The sequence below is a fragment of the Rhinoderma darwinii genome, chromosome 2, assembly GCF_050947455.1.
Source record: "Rhinoderma darwinii isolate aRhiDar2 chromosome 2, aRhiDar2.hap1, whole genome shotgun sequence".
Classification (NCBI taxonomy): domain Eukaryota; kingdom Metazoa; phylum Chordata; class Amphibia; order Anura; family Rhinodermatidae; genus Rhinoderma; species Rhinoderma darwinii.
Genome location: NC_134688.1, coordinates 270,797,375 through 270,810,586, shown reverse-complemented (window position 1 = coordinate 270,810,586; position 13,212 = coordinate 270,797,375).

Sequence of the window (13,212 nt, the reverse complement as noted above, 5' to 3'; positions counted from 1 at the left end):
TATATCATCAAAACTCTGTCCCGTCTGCATGTGACGCACTGTTTTCATATGTCAGTATGTGCAGTCAATAGGCCCCCAGGTGTTCAGGCCTGGTTACAATTACTAAGTTTGATACCCCTATAAGTATGTCACCATTGCACCCACCAAAGGATATGCCATCACTTACTGAACAGTGGTGGTCTGACTTCGCTTGATCTTAAGAATGAAAGGGCTGCAGTGCTAAATAAATGCTGCAGCTCCTTCACAGTGTTCCCCTGTACAGCGATGCTGCCAACCACCCACTGTGTAGGGAACTGATACACAGCTCCATTCAGTGGAACCAGGCCACATTCACACGCAGCATATTTTATCAGTATTTGTGAGCCAAAACTAGGAGTGGATCCAAAACACGAAAGAAGTGAACATCTTTCCATTAAAGTTTTTCTCTGTAGTTTCTAAACTCCACTAGTTTTGTCTACTAAATAGGTTGTACTATAATGCCACTAGGGCTGGACTATAAATAAAATTCAAATCTGGCTGACAAATGACAGCAGCCCATACATGAACGTAGTAAGTACATACACTTGCTATGTATAAACATATAAAAACACACATTTACTACTTACACATACGGTATATGCACACTAACTACATAAGAGCAGTACATACATGTATCAATAGCAAACTCACTGCAAATATGGACAGCTACACAAATACTGTACATACAAAAATGTACTAACATTCACTAAGTACATGCACTCACTACATAGAAAAATACACATTCAGAAAAATAGCGTAAAGTCCCCTTTCTCATGGTCTTTGGACCCACACTACTATTCTGCTCTAGACACTAGAATTGGTGTTTCCCACTTATGCCCCTTTAGCCAAATAGTACCTCAATCCATTAGCTGGTTAGAGAAAATGCTTGATTTAAACATAGTACAGTTACCATTCCCTAAAAGGGTATTTGACCTTATTAGAGTATATTTAAGAATTGCTATTTAAGCAACTTCCTATACATCTATCACTGAGCATAAGCAAAACGTAAAATTTAACATTTATTAAATCATCATTGAAAATAGTACAACAAATTTATTTATTAAAAAATAATCTGCTGCCAATAGTAGCCAAGAGTGTTATAGTTTGCAAATGATATATAAAGAAAGCTTTACAATGAAGCTACACTAAAAGAGCAGCCCCACACGGAAACCTGTCCCTAAAAGGCCCTAAAGTATAGTTTAACAAACACTATTAGGGCAGAATGACCAAAAACTAATGAATAGTAATCACTGGGTAACACACATCCCTGTATACCACTAATACCAATCATAGCGCCCCAACACAGTTCTTCATTGTAGGTTCATCAGGGCACACTATGTCATTAACAATAGATACAATAAAAAAAAGTCACCGGCAGGAGCTGTGGTGTAATAAAAATTTACGGATCCTCTGGCACCTGATACAAGATTCTGTACTGAGCACCGGTCGGCACGTCACACTGACCTGAGTACAGTTACGTTTTAGGTTTTACTTATGATCTGTAATATTTATATTTTTTTGGTGGAAAACGCTTGACTAGAGGATGTTAGATTCCATTCTAAGCACCTTCCCACCTTTCACCCCCTGTAACACTAAAGCACTGTTCACACAGAGTTTCTTAACACATTTTTTTTATGGGGAAACTGCGTTGAAAAACGCGGCAAAAAACGGCCGAAAATGAGGCCAAAAAATCCTCTCGCGGGAAAAAGAAGCGACATGTCCTATCTTCTGGCGTTTACGTCTCTGACCTCCCATTGCCATCAATGGGAGGCAGAGAAAGCGTATTTTGCGGCGTTTTTGCTTGCGGCGCTCAATGGCCAAAAGCAAAAAACGCAGTGAAAAACGGCACGAAAATCACGGCAAACTATGTGCTGGCAGATCAAAGTTTCCAGATGAAATTTTGAGGCAGAATTTTCTGCCTGCAAAAGACTCCGTGTGAACAGGGCCTAAGACTCATTGATTGGTGGAAAGGCCATACCAGCTTTTTTGTTAAAGAGGCTCTGTCACCAGATTATAAGTGCCCTATCTCCTACATAATCTGATCGGCGCTGTAATGTAGATAACAACAGTGGTTTTTATTTGAAAAATGATCATTTGTGAACAGGTTATGAGCAATTTTAGATTTATGCTAATTAGTTTCTTAACTCCTTAACGCCGAAGGACGGATATATCCGTCCTCAGCAGCTGCTAGTTCGCGCAGGAGGACGGATATATCCGTCCTGTGATGGCGCGGGTACTGACACTGTACCCACGCGATCAGCGGCAGGAGCACGGCTGTTATACACAGCCTGGCTCCTGCTGCAACTGCCGGAATCGAAGCGCGCGCCGATTCCGGCAGTTTAACCCATTAAATGCCGCTGTCAATAGTGACAGCGGCATTTAATGTGTTTGACAAATATTTAGAATTGAGATTATAAATAAGAGTTTAACATTTCACATTCCTGAAAAAATAAATGAGTACTCCCATGTGGAATCCTTGAAGGTATTCCCAATTTACTTTTAATATCCTCCCTAAAGAAACAGGCCTCTGGTCTCTGCCATTAGCCGTGCTGCACCTATCCTTAGGTCTCACTGTCTTCTGGGCCCGGTACACAGGCTGGTTTTACCCCCAAGTCCAAATTACCACAACTGTTAGTTTTCGGTCTTGAATGCCCCCATATTTTCCCTTTTATTAAAAGCTTCTTCTGCATTTGCCTTAAAGGACACCTGATACTAGTGCCATAACGATCAGGTTTGAACACTTATGCATGATCATGCCTCCATACACGCAAAGCTTGCTCAATCTCCTCCCCGAAAGCTAAGAGACCCAATGTGTAAGCCAATATCATCTAAATGTATGCCATCAGGCCTGAGAATCTGACTGTTAGCTACCTCCAAATCCCTGTGGCATACCACAATTCCCCCATTCCAAGCAACAAACCTCCAACCCCCTTGTTCACCTTTGCCTGGGCGAGACTCAGCCAGTGCACTGACTGGGCCTACTGCCAAATCAACATCTGAAAAGACACACGCCTCCTGGAACCTCGCTGCACACTACCTCTACAAAAGCCTCTGATAGCCTAACCAACCAGAAAATACTTCCTAACCTCCGACTACCACACACCTTAAACCAACATGCAAGCACTGAATTTTTTTTCCCGTCCCAGAAGGGAAAACCCTATAACCATACGCTAGTTCTACAAAATACAAAAAACTGTCCTCAAGTGCACTTGAACATGCACCCAACTGTTCCAATAAATTCTTCCACTCCTGCCAAATCTTACTATAAGCCAACAATGTGACTACTCCTGGACCACCGCACCAGAGCCACTTTTACACCAGCCGCCATAGCTGTTCTGGGCAAAGAATCCCCTCACTGTCTGCCTTTGGTACCAATTTCCAAAACCTAGCACATTAAAAGCGAGAGAAAGAATCAACTATGGCCTTATTCACCTTTGGACGTGTACTGCGACAAACTGAGCATTCAATGTTTACCCTCTAAATACTAAATAGCATTCTGGCTATTGACCACCACCCCATCTCATGTTGTCACACAAAAATCAGACTCGCCTGTTGCGTAATCTGTCCCCCACACTTCCGTACGTACAACCATAGGGAGATAGGAAACAGAAAACACAGCTCCACATAGTGCAGGTTACCCAGATGTGATGTGGTGCAATATACAATTACTGCTCACCTGGGGTAAGAGGATAATAGACAATGAAAGAACAATTGCTGCTGCTGCCAGGACTCAGAACCGGTAGTCCAGGAAAAACCGCAGAAGATGTGCTGGATATGCAAGAAAAAAAGAGTCTCCAAGGGCGCTGCTGCACTATAAAAAACGCATCAAAGCATACGAGAGGTGAATCACGTCAAAAACAGAGAGTGCATGAAAAGATTTATTAGAACAAGGGGCTACGCGTTTCAATGCCGCACCGGCATCTTCATCAGGCCATGAAATAGCATACAGACTGCACTGTTTAAATACAAACTTAACACTAGAAAAACCCGCCAATGTGACTGGGGTCAAAGTGCTCAAATGACGTCACAGGTCAAGGTTTGAAATTAAATATAACTATAAGCAAAAGCAATAAATGGTTAATACAATGAACGGTTGTACCTTGCACAACTATACAATAGAGCATAAACAATTTTATACAAAAAATGACACATTAATGAAAAACATTACGAATGAAAGCAACACGGTATATGAAACGTACAAAGGGGTGCTAAATACTGAAAATCCACTTGTATGTCGGAACAGCATCCATCAGAACACTAAAAGGACCCAAAAATCAATCTGAATGTAAAAATACAGCCAGAGTGAATTTATATACAGTAGAAACATCCATTCGGATGCTAAAAGTGACAGCATCCATTTGGATGCAAGAAGAACATCAATTTAGATGTTAAAACTGACACCGTACATTTAGATGATTTTTGGGTCCTTTTAGTGTTCTGATGGATGCTGTTCCGACATACAAGTGGATTTTCAGTATTTAGTACCCCTTTGTACGTTTCATATACGGTGTTGCTTTCATTCGTAATGTTTTTCATTAATGTGTCATTTTTTGTATAAAATTGTTTATGCTCTATTGTATAGTTGTGCAAGGTACAACCGTTCATTGTATTAACCATTTATTGCTTTTGCTTATAGTTATATTTAATTTCAAACCTTGACCTGTGACGTCATTTGAGCACTTTGATCCCGGTCACATTGGCGGGTTTTTCTAGTGTTAAGTTTGTATTTAAACAGTGCAGTCTGTATGCTATTTCATGGCCTGATGAAGATGCCGGTGCGGCATTGAAACGCGTAGCCCCTTGTTCTAATAAATCTTTTCATGCACTCTCTGCTTTTGACGTGATTCACCACTCGTATGCTTTGATGCGTTTTTTATAGTGCAGCAGCGCCCTTGGAGACTCTTTTTTCTTGCATATCCAGCACAACCATAGGGAACAATTCAAACAACACCAAATTATCACAAACCCCTACCTCCCGCCAAGTTTCTGGCCATGCTGCTGAACATCAATGACCCTTATAATACGCCCCCAAATCCATGTGCCCAGGACCCTCAGTTTTATACGGAGTGAGAGGAACACCGAAGCTAGTCACAATCCTCTCCGTATGTAACAACACCCTGGACCCATCTGTGCCTACAAAGAGAAAATCGTCCAGGTAATGCAACACTGAAGATACCCCAGCTTCTTGTTGCAACACCCACTGTAAGAACGCATTGAATGTCTCAAAAAAGGCACAGAATATAGAGCAGACAATTGGGAGACAATAGTCCACATAATACCGGCCCTGCCAACACCTCAATAGGTCAATACTGGTAACAAGAAAAATGCAACTTCTATGACGGTTTTCTCTAACAAAGCCCCTTTTCCGTATTTGTGCTCCCAGACCACATCAAATGACGAATAAGTCACCTTGCAAATTGCAGAATCTATACTGTCATTCACTGAAATGCCCGCTGGATGGCACAGATAGTGAATCATACAGAATTTGTTGGGTTCTTCCAGGGTACTAAACCTAAGGGGAACATCCACAACCCAAGGACTGGGAAACATCAAACGGGCCCACCATGGGACCCAGCGCCACCTCCTTTCCAAGTTTTTCCGATACCACCCCGGGCCTAGCTAAAGCCTATGACAAATTGAGTGACCCCCCCCCCCCCATTGGAGGGAAAGAAGTGCAAGGTATACAGAACCACTCTAGAAATTCCTTGTGCAGTAGTGTAGCCTCTCCTCTTTCTGGATACACCTTTAGAAACGGGAGCATTGCTAACATACATCCTATAGGCCTCCCCTCTAGATTCCAAGTAACAAAAAAGAGTCGAATTGTGCTCCAGCGTCTTCTCCCTAATGACCCTAGCCAATATGGCAAACGCTTGTAGCCAATTTTCAAACATACGAGGGATAACCCTAAAACATCTGCGCTCCTCCTTCTTGCTTTCATCTGGCTTAAGCCAGTCGAGGTTAAGTTTCTCCAAGGGCAAAAGCAAGAATATCACTACATATTTTTTGTGCCCAATTTTCTCCATGACTTCCACCCTTCAAAGCAAACATAAACCTCTCGCACATCCTCCACATGCTTAACTGCAGGAGAGATCCCCACTACTGACCATCTCCCCTAATTCACTAGCCCCCACCCATTCCACCACCGCGGTAATGCTAGCAGCCTCCGCGCCTACCCCAGTTGGCACTGTCTGCGTCATGGCAGGCACCGCCCCCACACACACCTTACGGAGACCCCGAGGTAATAGCTCCTGCATAACGATAAGGAGCCGCTGAACCCCATAAAGACTAATATTCCCCATACCCGCAAATAAAATATGGTAGACTAACATGGTCATCCCTGGAGTCTGTCCCCAGCAGCCGTTGACATGGAAGGTCTCACCAGTCCTCTCTTCTCTATCTCTTCACTCCTGCAGTCGGTTTCTCAAAGGCCTCTACGACCATGGATTGAGTCCCATATGCTGGGTGCGAAATTCATAGACCTGGGCAGTGCTCACTTCTGCTGGTTCCTGGAGCACTGTGCCCCTGCACCATGAGCAGAGTGAGAAGAGCCATTCCCCACCTAATTTTCCCTCCGGTCACCTCCCTTACTGTCGTCACTTGGGGTGGAGTCAACTCTGTCGCCCTACCTACTGCTGACATCCTCTCTTTCCTGGAAAAATGCTCGCTGGCAAGATGGCTGCTGGCCCCCCAATTTCCGGCGAGACTACGACCATTACTACTACGCCTGACCACATTCCAACAGTTCACGTCGCCCTCCCCTCCAATCCAACAGAGGAGGTAATATCAGCAGCCTGCCTGTCCTCGTCTGGAGCCTCTCTCCTTGAACGTTGGGCCCCTCTTCCGCACGGTACATCAACGGGAGACCCGACAGTATCCACAATTTCATCCGGACGCCTCCTGCTGTCATGCACAGCCAACTGCCAGACCAGGCCGCCCTGGGGATTCCTCCCATGCCTGCTGCGAGCTGAATGCGGCAGGGGCTTAGCTGCAGGGGCTAGAGGGTCCCCACTAATGCTCCTCAGCCGCTGCCAGGTCTGGCCACTGCTGGGCAATTGCGAGAACGCCCTGTTCGTCCTTCCTGCTAAATAATTTTGTATGAAGCGGTGGTCAAACATACATGCTGCTGCTCCATTTAAAGTTATGGGAATGGCAGAAACAGCCGAGTTAAGCGCTTGGTTGTTTCCATCAGTCCCATAGACATCGAGCGTATGCTTGACTGCCGCAACACCCGTTTTCACGATCTGTGGGGGTCACAGCGGTGTTGCACACAGCGATCATTGCGTGATAATTGTCGCTTATAGGACAATCCCATTAAAATAAAGCTTTCACTACAAACAACTTATGAAGTTATGACATATCACAAAAACATTGATAATATATTCAATCATTGGTACTCTGGTCACAATATTTCTGGTGCTACGTCAATTATATTTATACGAAAGACCACGACACACAAACTGTTGCAAGTAAAAATATTTAAAATCAATTGGCAATAGCAATGGTTTGCATCTGACAAATACTGCGTAAAGGTCAAAGTTTGCCAACATTGCGGTCCTTCCAGGACCTTTTTCAAATCAATAACCTGCAGTTTCAGAGATCCAGGAGTAATGAAGTACAAAGAACAGGACGGCTGACCGTCTAAATACAGTTCTCTAGAAGGTCCGCCGACCTGTTCTTTGTACTTCAAAGAACAGGATGGCTTATCATTCCCAGGTCATTGCCTTGACAGACCTGGAAGGACCCCAACATCGGCATTCTTTTACCTTTATGCGGTATCTGTCAGATGAAAATCATTGATATTGCATGGATAATTGGCAATTGAATTAAAATATTTTTACTTGTAATAGATTGTGTGCTGTGATCTTTCATATAAATATCATAGAAACATTTCAGACGTTATTGTCAAGGTCCATGTTCTGAGACCCCCACTGATCGCTAGCATAAAGCCGAACAAATGTTCTAGCCTGGTCTCTAAAAGCTAGACTCCACAGCCAACATCTTTTAAACGTAGAAGTTGTATAGTTGCACAGAGGCCTGCAGGCAACGGGGCCCCCTGCTACATTAAAAAAATAATAGTGGTTCCTTCTGTCTATTTTATCACATAAGGTGCTACGGTCCTGCCTATCCATGTCTAACATTGGTGGATTGGTACAGTAGTGAGGGATTTTTTGAAGAGCCAAAAATGAGTTGGTCTTTAGCTACCACCTCACAGTCATCAAATTAGAGGTTAGAAATAAATGTGCCCATATACAGTTCTTGAACAAGGTACCTCTGTTGTTAATGTCTGCCCCTGGGTAAGCCACTGTGATGTCACAAGAGTGTTTCTGTGAGGTAAAAATTAGAATTTTGAAAGTTTACAGAAAACCAACATACAATAAATAAAAGGGCCACTTGTCCTACGGTCTCTAAACAATTTAAGACCAATGAAGACAGACTAAAATACAGAACAGTATAGAATAAAGGTGCTGTGCATTAAATAATGAAAAATTTCAATCAAATAAATTAGAAAAATAAGTCTCATGCATAATATATTGACTCAACCCATGGTTGCCAGGCTTTTAAGGCTTTGTTATGCGCAGTAAAATTGTTTAAAACTAAAGTCTCATGATGGCAAGTTTGATTTACGCTTCTAATGATTTCTGATATGGCAGGAGAGATGGGAGTAATCCAGGATTTGTCGATGGCCATTCTAGTAGCTATAAGAATATGATTGATTATTGGTCGGAATTCTGGAGGAAATTCTTCCAGGCCTATATCTAAGATTTTGGCTTAGTTTGAGTAGGAATATTGATAATGACTGAAATCAGCTGAAAAAATTCTCTCCATAATGATGACACAGTCGGACAGGACCACCATCTGTGAGGTAATTTCTTGTGACATCACAAGTGAGTTTCAGTGTGGTAAGCTAATGTGACATCACAGGTGAGTTTTAATCAAATAAGGTGCTGTGACATCCCAACTAGTGTTTCCTGTTGGGCGAGATGCTTTGACATCACAAGTGGATTTCCGTCAGGTAAGCTGTTGTGACATCACAGGTGGGTTTCAGTCAGGTATTCTGCTGTTAATTTACAAGAGGGTTTCCACCAGGTAACTGCTGTGACATTACAACTGTTTCAGCCAGGTAAGCTACTGTGAAATCACATGTGAGTTGTAGGTAGGTAAGCTGCTGTGACATCACAACTGTATTTGAGGTAACATGCAGTGACATCACAGCTGTGTTATCATCAGAGTGTTTCAGTCAGGTAAGTAGCTGTGAGATCACAACTCACATTTGTTTCTATTGGGCAAGGTGCTGTGACATCACAAGTGTTTTCCATCAGGTATGCTGCTGTGACATTACAGGTGGGTTTCAGGTAGGAAAGCTTTTGTGATATCACAACTGAGTTTCTGTCAGTTAATCTACTGTGACATCACAACTAGTTTCAGTCAGGCAAGCACAGGAGTGAACATAACATGCGGTATCAAATTAGAAATTGGAAATCAAGTAGCCCATATACTGTTATTGCACAGGGGCTCTCTGCTGTTGGTGTCCGCCCCTGTGTCATTAGCCATGTGTGACAGGACCTCTGGAATAAATAATTACATTTATGCATCTTTACACTATTTTTACACATATGTTAGCTTTGAAAGATTGCCACATGATCTCTCACTACTGACCCTTCTATCCTAAATACTCTAGTCAGGAGATGGACAATTTTGAAATAAGGGTGAAGTTTCTAATCAGTTGTTTATGGTTGTGAAAACAGCAACCCTGACCACATGGCCTCAGTCAGCTTCAGAGATGTTACTGTACAGCAGACATCACATGATCAGGAATCTCAGCGCAGATTTATGTCCCTTTATCTTGACTTTGGGCCTATTTATTTGATTTTGTACAAGAGACCGGCCCTTCTACATTTATATGTGAGATTGTTAAATTGGCGATCAAACAATACATTTTTAACTATTGTTGACACTATAACGTTGTGTAAAAACTTCTCTGTAATCGCTATTCGATTGCTTACAATAATTGTGTCAAAGATCGCTACTACAAATAACTGCTCTTGTAAATGGACCTTTGCTTAGAGTAGTGCTTCCCAAATTGTGGGTCGCGACCCCCTGGGGGGGTCGTGTTAATTCCCCAGGGGGGTCACGAGACACTCTCAGATATGTTGTGCGGCGCTGCATTCCGGATATGTTCCCTGATGGTCGGGTTAGTTACATGACCGACAATTAGTGGCCATAGTCGGGCCTCAGCGACGCACAGCAGCAGGATACCTTGAGCCTGCCCCCTCCCCCACATGCTTGCATCACTAAGCGCTGGTGAGCGCCAATGAAAAGAGCTGGTGCCTGGTTGCTCCAATGATGACAATACTCTTCCGCAGTCCAGTGTGCAAGAGTCAATTAACTTGGCTCTTGCTCTTCATATGACCTCCATCTTTCCTCCCTCCTCTTGGTAGCATGTTGAATCAGTGTGGTATTAATACTTGAATTAATTCTAGTGTGAGCTGTTATACCAGGTGTACACCACCATTGAATTAGAATCAGTTGAAAAGGAGTGAGAGAGGGGGTTGGGAGGAGCAGGTATAGCATTAAAATGTAACTTGTATTAAGTATATCTAAGATACTGCAGAGTACATGATAAAAAGGAGTAATATTATTACCCTACGAAGTTTATAGGTTGGATGTCCCCAATTTATATACCAACCTAATTTGACCTTGAAGATCCCAACTTTTTATAAATTCTTGTAGTCCCAATGTATACCAACACTATAACCAATGGTTTCCAGAGGCTAACAAGGTTATTGGGCTAGGTATTGTTCCAAGAAACATCCTCCCATTTTTAATGTTAAGGCAACTCTATAGTATATATATAGAAGAGAGAAAAAACAGAGTCTTAGAGCCAATATATATGAAAGTGTATCAAAAAAAGGATTCTTTATTCAATATATATAACAACAAACATTTAAAACTGTATATGACAGGAGAAACTCAATGTAATGTCAACACAACGATATATCAGGGAAACCCAGATTATAGGTAGTAAACCATTGACCAATATAAATCTACAGGCAAGAGTATCATTAGTTAGAAAGTGCAGTGCAAGTATTGTGGCTGCTACAGGGCCAAATGATCCTGACAGGGAGCATGAATGTACTAAAAAGATAAGGGTGAGCCATCCCCTGAAACTCCAGGAGTAGGCATGATAAACTTACCCATATAAAGTCTTGATGAGTTCCCTGACGATCGGTGTGTGCGCCCCGACGCGCGTTTCGCGACTATTCGCTTCCTCAAGGGGGAGTGGTATGTATGTCCAATGGCACCCTCTATATACCCCTTCTGTAAGTGACCCAGGTGTGTATTATGGACGTTCTGCCTCGCCAAAAGGTATACGGCGCGCATCCGACGCCGCAGCCGGAAGTGTGGCAAGCCCCACTTCCGCCCTCCAGTGCTGCGGCGCACATCCGGGCTCCAGACGCGTACTGAGAGACCCGGACATGCGCACCGCACTGAAAGAGGAGCGGGCGTGGCCAGCCCCAGTCCCGGCCGCGTACGTCAGAAACGCGCACCCCCTTGGACAGCGCAGAACAGACGTGGACAAGTAATTATATAACATGACATCTATCTATGTGTTTGTATTGCGATTAGTTAACTCTAACCACATTGAGGTCGATATAGTGATCAGTAATGGTTGAAGTACATACATGGACTTGAAAAAATCATTTCTTATATACAAGTAGTGTTGCCCTTGTTGAACAATGTGAGAAAAAAGAAAGGAAAAAAGAAAGAAGGAACAGACAGGGGAAGGGGGGGGGGGAAAGTGGGGGAGAAGAGAGGAAGGAGGGAGGGAGAAAGGGGATGAGGAGTAACCATTTAATCAGAATGACAGTTACGTCCAATGACCTAATATATATAAAAAACATATCTAACATTAAGTGTCCTATGCCACAATTTGATAAGACTTTTTAACATATCATATAGTCTATTATTACGGGTATAACAGTACTTGATAAATATTGTTAATGAAAAAACCCTAATCCATAAACAATAAATACGTTTCCAAATTAGACCATACTGACACAGTGACAGCTTAAATCAGTGCAAAAATAAATCTGTATATAAGAGACTGCTATAATAAAATAACAGTCATGTACAGTCGTCTGTAAAGAAAGTCAGGCGACATTGAAGTGCTAGTGCAAGTACATATTTAGACAACAGCACAATTAAAATACATATATAGAGTCCCAAATTTCTGAATTCCACAATCAGGGTCCACATCATGGGGAATCATCATGCTTCAAAAGATATATTCTAGGGGTGTAGAGGCGCTTCACTAGATATCACTCGATATGTCACATCTACTAAAAAAACAATAATTAAAAACTGGACATACAAACAATGCACAACCTTAAAATTAATAAAATTACATAATGCTGGTAGTCAGGTGGTTTCAACATCCTCATAGAAAGGGTGCGAAGCTTAATTTTTCGTTTAGTCCGGCGGGTGCCATAGAGCCTAATTGCACAATCCACCTACATTCCTTCTGTGCCAAGACCTTCTTCACATTACCCCCCCTGATGCCACAACGTATATGTTCAATTCCCCGAATTTTAAGGGATCTTGGATTGCATCCATGGAACATTTTAAAATGTCTCGGTATGGTTTTAAGTTCTGAGGGGTCATCAATGGCCCCGGCTCCAATGATATCCCGCACGTGCTCTCTAGTGCGTATGCGTAGTTCTCTCGAGGTATAGCAGGTATAGCATTAAAATGTAACTTGTATTAAGTATATCTAAGATACTGCAGAGTACATGATAAAAAGGAGTAATATTATTACCCTACGAAGTTTATAGGTTGGATGTCCCCAATTTATATACCAACCTAATTTGACCTTGAAGATCCCAACTTTTTATAAATTCTTGTAGTCCCAATGTATACCAACACTAGTGGATAATTTTAAAAAGAAAGGGGAACATTGGGGAAAGAGGTATGGGAACAAAATTAGTTAGCAGCCCGGCTGTAGTGGATGTAGTTTACCATACAAGAGTGGGGTGAATGGACCCTTTTTAATAACCCCATCTAACTTGTAGTCTAACTTGATTGATGTAATATTGTTTCAAATAATTAGTTGGTGACTAGCCAAGTAGGAATAAGGAGGGATAATGAATACATATATGTTGTAGACTAGGTTATTTAGACAGAAAGTTTGGATTG